Here is a 6,905-nt window from a genome sequence, read left to right as displayed (position 1 = left end):
TGCTAAAATCCCAACTAATTGAAATCTAAGATTTCTGCGGCAAAAAAAGTCTATGCTGAAAGGAAAGAATAAATTGCTATCTTGATTTCCGCGCAAGTTCCCCAACGTCGCTTTCGCGCGAACATTTAGAAGATTGCCAGATAAAGTGTTTTGACAGGTTTGTGGCCACACCTTGGTCTGGGATACTGGTAATTATTCAGCAGTGACTGATCATTTTGGTGATTGCTAGAATTATCTAAGTTGAAGTCGAAAATGATTGTTTTCATGCATTTGTCAATACTGAACTGGTCCAAAGAGTGAACTCTACTACTGAATATAGGGTATATTGAAAATCATTGTCGAAGAACGCAACTCAATTGGACGAATAAATAAAAGGCCTATAACTTTGTTAAGGTAGGTCGTATCACATTGCAATCTTCGATAAAAATTTTCCACCGAACTAGAAGCAGTTATATCTGACCAATACAATACATTTTTGAAGGTTTATCTAAATTTGAACCAGTCTACCAAGTCACACCTTCCCAGGACACCATCAATCTGCTGACACCCACGAATTTCAAACGAACTTGGTCTTGACCACAGCGTCCACGGTCACAGTCTTGGTTCTAAAAATGAACAATTTTCAAGCAAAATCAATTCGATTGTTTCATTCTTAGCTCACGACTCTCCCTGACTCGCGTCATGTTCCAACAGAACCAGATCAATCACCAACCCCACAATGCCTGGCACGGAACCAGCCATTTTCGGTAAAGTTCCAAGCCTTCATCACCTGTCACGTCTTCGTCGGCAGACTCATTTTCAGCGCTGCGCAGAGATCCGCGATTCAATGACCCCTCGGCGGTCAGGTAAGACCCATTAGAGTTCGTGTTTCTCGATAATTTGGCGAAGGTCGCTTCACACCTTCTCCGCTGACTGGTAAAAAGGGGGCAAAATGGCGGCACTACTGAAGAAATTGGAGCATTGTGGTCGAATGAGATCATATTCGTAGGCACTGGAAGCTCAAATTTGCTTAAAACAATTTCTTGCTTTGAATCATTCAAAATTATTATAATTCGTAAAATCTGTGAACATATTTTTTTTAAAGCGACAAATTTTGAACCTATCCGTGCTCACGTCATCCGTACGTGAGCAGATCGTTAATTGTTACGATCACAGTCAAGGTGATCTCCGCATAATTTAGCATTTTTTTTTTTTTCTCTCTCCGAATTTTTTTTTTCATCATATTTCTCGATGAAGTCCAAGTCTGATCAGCCTGATCGTGACGACGACGGTGCATTGTAGTTTGCACGAGTAGGTGCTGAAATGTGTCCAGCTTAGGGCTACTTTTGAGATGCCGATGTCAGAGATAGCGTTAATTGACGAACGATTCGAATCTGTCAAGATTTGTAAGTTGGGCTGCTTTTTTGCTTTTTTGCTTTTTTGCTTTTTTGCTTTTTTGCTTTTTTGCTTTTTTGCTTTTTTGATTTTTTGCTTTTTTGCTTTTTTGCTTTTTTGCTTTTTTGCTTTTTTGCTTTTTTGCTTTTTTGCTTTTTTGCTTTTTTGCTTTTTTGCTTTTTGCTTTTTTGCTTTTTTGCTTTTTTGCTTTTTTGCTTTTTTGCTTTTTTGCTTTTTTGCTTTTTTGCTTTTTTGCTTTTTTGCTTTTTTGCTTTTTTGCTTTTTTGCTTTTTTGCTTTTTTGCTTTTTTGCTTTTCTGCTTTTTTGCTTTTTTGCTTTTTTGTTTTTTTGCTTCTTTGCTTTTTTGCTTTTTTGCTTTTTTGCTTTTTTGCTTTTTTGCTTTTTTGCTTTTTTGCTTTTTTGCTTTTTTGCTTTTTTGCTTTTTTGCTTTTTTGCTTTTTTGCTTTTTTGCTTTTTTGCTTTTCTTGTTTTTTTTTGCTTTTTTGCTTTTTTGCTTTTTTGCTTTTTTGCTTTTTTGCTTTTTTGCTTTTTTGCTTTTTTGCTTTTTTGCTTTTTTGCTTTTTTGCTTTTTTGATTTTTTGCTTTTTTGCTTTTTTGCTTTTTGCTTTTTTGCTTTTTTGCTTTTTTGCTTTTTTGCTTTTTTGCTTTTTTGCTTTTTTGCTTTTTGCTTTTTGCTTTTTGCTTTTTGCTTTTTGCTTTTTGCTTTTTGCTTTTTGCTTTTTGCTTTTTGCTTTTTGCTTTTTGCTTTTTTGCTTTTTGCTTTTTGCTTTTTGCTTTTTGCTTTTTGCTTTTTGCTTTTTGCTTTTTGCTTTTTGCTTTTGCTTTTGCTTTTGCTTTTGCTTTTGCTTTTGCTTTTGCTTTTTGCTTTTTGCTTTTTGCTTTTTGCTTTTTGCTTTTTGCTTTTTGCTTTTTGCTTTTTGCTTTTTGCTTTTTGCTTTTTGCTTTTTGCTTTTTGCTTTTTGCTTTTTGCTTTTTGCTTTTTTGCTTTTTGCTTTTTGCTTTTTGCTTTTTGCTTTTTGCTTTTTGCTTTTTGCTTTTTGCTTTTTGCTTTTTGCTTTTTGCTTTTTGCTTTTTGCTTTTTGCTTTTTGCTTTTTGCTTTTTGCTTTTTGCTTTTTGCTTTTTGCTTTTTGCTTTTTGCTTTTTGCTTTTTGCTTTTTGCTTTTTGCTTTTTGCTTTTTGCTTTTTGCTTTTTGCTTTTTGCTTTTTGCTTTTTGCTTTTTGCTTTTTGCTTTTTGCTTTTTGCTTTTTGCTTTTTGCTTTTTGCTTTTTGCTTTTTGCTTTTTGCTTTTTGCTTTTTGCTTTTTGCTTTTTGCTTTTTTCTTTTTGCTTTGTGCTTTTTGCTTTTTGCTTTTTGCTTTTTATAAAAAAAATATTAGGCGCCAACAAAAGCATTCAAATTATTTTTCTGCACATTTGTCACAAGCTGGTTGGCCTTTTTTAGTGGGGCTGTAGATCAAAGGCTGCAGTGGGGTAATTTTGCCAACTCACCCATTAACTTGAATATTTACGATAATCTGATTATTTTTTGCTTCCACCATGATGTGATTTTTACCCTTTCAATGAGATGTAGCTGTTATATTTGTTATCTAGATTCAATTTTGAAAATGCTGAGAAAAACAGCTATATACTTCGAAGTTTCCAAGTAAATTTCTATAAATAAATTTGGCCTTTATAATTTTTTTAAAGAAATTTAATTCCCTCATGCTGCTCATAAAAAAATAATGAGAATATATATGATTTCGAACTCTAAAAATCACTTGAACAAATAATGTCGAATATTTTTTTGTTAAATATTCTAAATTCAGTTTTAACATAAAATGCATTTCACAACATGTTGTTATTGAAACCAAAACACTTTCTCAACAGTACAAGACATTCACAACTGAAGTACATCGGCATTCCCAGCCTGGGCAATGAAGTTCAGCCAAATTAGTTGCCGACAGAAACATTTAAATTTAACCCCCTTACCACGAGTTGATCTTTTTTTTAAGCTGGTTCCCCAAGATTATCTGAATCGATTTGCCGAAACAAAGCAAAAAGCTCCAATAAGTCCTAAATTTACGACTATTCTCGGTAGAGGTATTTCACCAGTTCCCTGTTTGTTTACATCATCGATTCTGTTTTTGTTGTTTTGATTCCCGAAAAAAACGAGTGGGACCGATCAAGGCCAAATTGGAAAGTAGTCCTGGGGTCTGAAGATTCGTCGCTTAATGAGACGGTGACCGTTACGTGTGCCCTTTTATGAAGAACCTTGGCAGTTACCGGTCAAAGATTTACGGCGTCGGGGGCATTCTTGATCGTGCCCTTAAGATCTATTTTTTTACACAATTTCGTGCTATCTATAAGTCTAGACTAGTTTTTCTTAACTTTACCTTTCTCATGGTCATAGAACTTTTTGAAAAGTACGCTAGGAAAAAATAAAGCTTTATTTTTATGCGAAGTATAATTCAAAGATAATATTTGGATTTTGTGACGAATCGCAAACAACAACAAAATTACAGGTTCATCAAATTCGCCATACTTTTTTTAAATTTGTTTATGGAAATGATTTTTAAATACAACATTCAAGAATTCCAATATACCTACACAAAAAACGTGTAGGGTAGAGTAGTCATCAATGAGACACGGGGAACAATGATAAAATGGCTCTCACAAGTAGTAGTTTCAACCAATCAGGCTCATATTTGGTGGAAAGGTGTGTCTACTAGATACACGTCTGCCATAATAGTGGCTTTAGTTATGGAAGCTCCCTTGCGAAGTTATTCATTCATGTTTGATTCTGGGATGTAAAAGTAAATTATGACTAAAAATTACATTTTCGCTCATAGGCTGCCATAAACACAAAAACTAATATTTTTTTCCAAATTTCTTTCGTCATTTCACAGAGCATGAGTTGGACTAGAATGTCCTTTTATTAGGTTTGACCAAAATTTAGAATATACCCAGAATCCAGGGCTGTCTCATTGTTCCCCACTTCTTTCGGCCCATGGGTAACAATGACACACTTCGATTTTCTTCATTAAAATTTTCAAAATCTATGGAAATCTTTTAAAACATGAATTGGAAGTAATTTTTGGCATATTTATTGAGTTTGAACTTCATTTAACCAAAAATATAAAGTTATTTGGTACAATATATGAATTTTACAAAATTTAAATACTTTTTAGTAAAACTTTTGTAAATTGAAGTTTAATGTTGACTAAATTGCTTGAAAATGTTCAAAACAAGTTTCCTGCATTGGAACGATATAAAAACATGATGTTTTACTAGAAAAGTATTGATTTTTGTAGAGTGTCTCATTGTTCCCCAGCTGTCTCATTATTCCTGCCAAGTGCGTCTACAATGAGACAGATGAATAACTCTGGCTGTAGACGTCAGATCGATCTCATATTTTAGTCAATGTTAGAACAAATTAAAAGAAAAAAAAATGCAACAAAAAGCTCTTTAAAAACTAACTTAATCCACCTATGTGGTTGGTGCCTTCCTCACTCTTTTCCAACAATGGGTGATATGTGATATGATGGGTTTGCACACAAATTTCGTCTAATTTCGTTAAGTTCCGGAATACAAAAAACACACATATCACTCAAGGGCTCATAAGTGGTATCATAAGTGGTCATAGCTTGAGACAGGGTTGCCAAATCACCAATGTTTTGGACTCGTTGGAAAGGTCTTTCGATTACCTTACCAACGATGGGTCGGATGATGGATCCGGACATTGTTACATACATTTAAGTGAGATCTGGCTATAAAAAAGTACATAAATATCACTTAAGTGGTCAGAACTCGAGACAGGGTTGCCAGATCTTCAATGTTTTAGATTCGTTAGAAAGGTCTTTCGATTACCTAACCAACGATGGGTCGGATGATGGATCCGGACATTGTTTACATATATTTAAATGAGATCCGGCTACAACAAAGTACATAAACATCACTTAAGTGGTTATAACTCGAGACAGGGTTGCCAGATCTTCAATGTTTTAGACTCGTTGGAAAGGTCTTTCAATTACCTAACTAACGATGTATAGCATGATGATGTTTGGTTCAGTTTACTGCCTTTTATTCAACTTCCGAAAATATGCGAAAACACATTTTTATACATAACTTTTGAACTACTTATCTAAACTTCAAACAATTCAATAGCACCGTATGGGACCCTAAACAAGTCGAATGCGACTGGTTTGGTCAAAATCGGTTCAGCCAGTGCACAGTGGGCAAAAACGGGTGAAAAAACGGATCTTTTGATGCCGTCAGTTTCTGCCTGTCAAAAGTATCATTTTTAATGTAAAAAATTACGAGGAATCGATTGGAGGTACTCTCATTAGCGGCAAATGTCGAGAAGTGGTCCATTTTACCCCATTTTGCCTTTTTTTGGGTGTTTTTCTCGAATATCTTCAACTGCCGTAGTTTGCCGCACTTCTAAAGTATCTTATTTTATGTAAAAAATCACGAGAAATCGTTTGGTGACACTCTCAATGGCGGCAAATGACGGCAAGGGCCCATTTTGCCCCATTTACCCCTTATTTATGTGTTTTTCATTAATATCTTGAATTACTGTAGTATCCTACAGTTTTAAAGTATGATATTTTACGTAGAAAATCGCGAGGAATCGATTTGTGACATTTTCATTAGCGGCAAATGACAGCAAGGGCCCATTTTGCCCCAGTTACCCCATTTAATGTGTTTTTCGTCAATATATTTAATTGCCACTGTTTTTACAATTTGAAAGCATAAATTTTTATGTAAAAATCACGAGAAATCGATTGGTGACACTCTCATTGGTGGCAAATGACGGCAAGGGCCCATTTTGCCCCATTTAACCCCTTTTAATGTGTTTTTCGTAAATATCTTGAAATTGCATTATTTCCTACAGTTTTAACGTATATTATTTTATGTAGAAAATCACGAGGAATCGATTGGTGGTATTCTCATAAGCGGCAAATGACGGCAAATGCTCGTTTTGCCCCATTAACCCCATTTTATTTATTTTCTTTAATATCTTGAATTGCCGTGGTTTTCCAAAGTTAAAAAAAGTTATTTTATATTAAAAAAAACGCGTGGAATCGATTGGGAACACTCTAACTTACGGCAAATGGCGACAAGAGCCTATTTTGCCCATTTCATTTGTTTTTATTCAATATATTAAACGTGTCGTGATTTCCTATACAGTTTACAAGAATGTTACTGTACAATGCACAGTACGTTCATGATATTCACGAAAAACATCTCAAGAAGGAGTAGATGGGGCGAAATGGGCACTTGTCGCCATTTGCCGCAAATAAGAGTGTTCTCAATCGATTCCTCGTGATTTTCTGCATAAAATAACATTTATTTAAAGTTTAGGAAACCACGGCAATTCAATATACTAAAGAAAACGCAGAAATAAGGGGTTAATGGGGCAAAATAGGTTCTTGTCGCCATTTGCCGTAAGTTAGAGTGTTCCCAATCGATTTCACGCGATTTTTTATATAAAATAACTTTTTTTTAACTTTGGAAAACTTTTTTTTTA

This window comes from Culex pipiens, chromosome 1 (genome assembly GCF_016801865.2).
Source record: "Culex pipiens pallens isolate TS chromosome 1, TS_CPP_V2, whole genome shotgun sequence".
Taxonomy (NCBI): domain Eukaryota; kingdom Metazoa; phylum Arthropoda; class Insecta; order Diptera; family Culicidae; genus Culex; species Culex pipiens.
Note: the sequence above shows the minus strand (reverse complement) of the source record.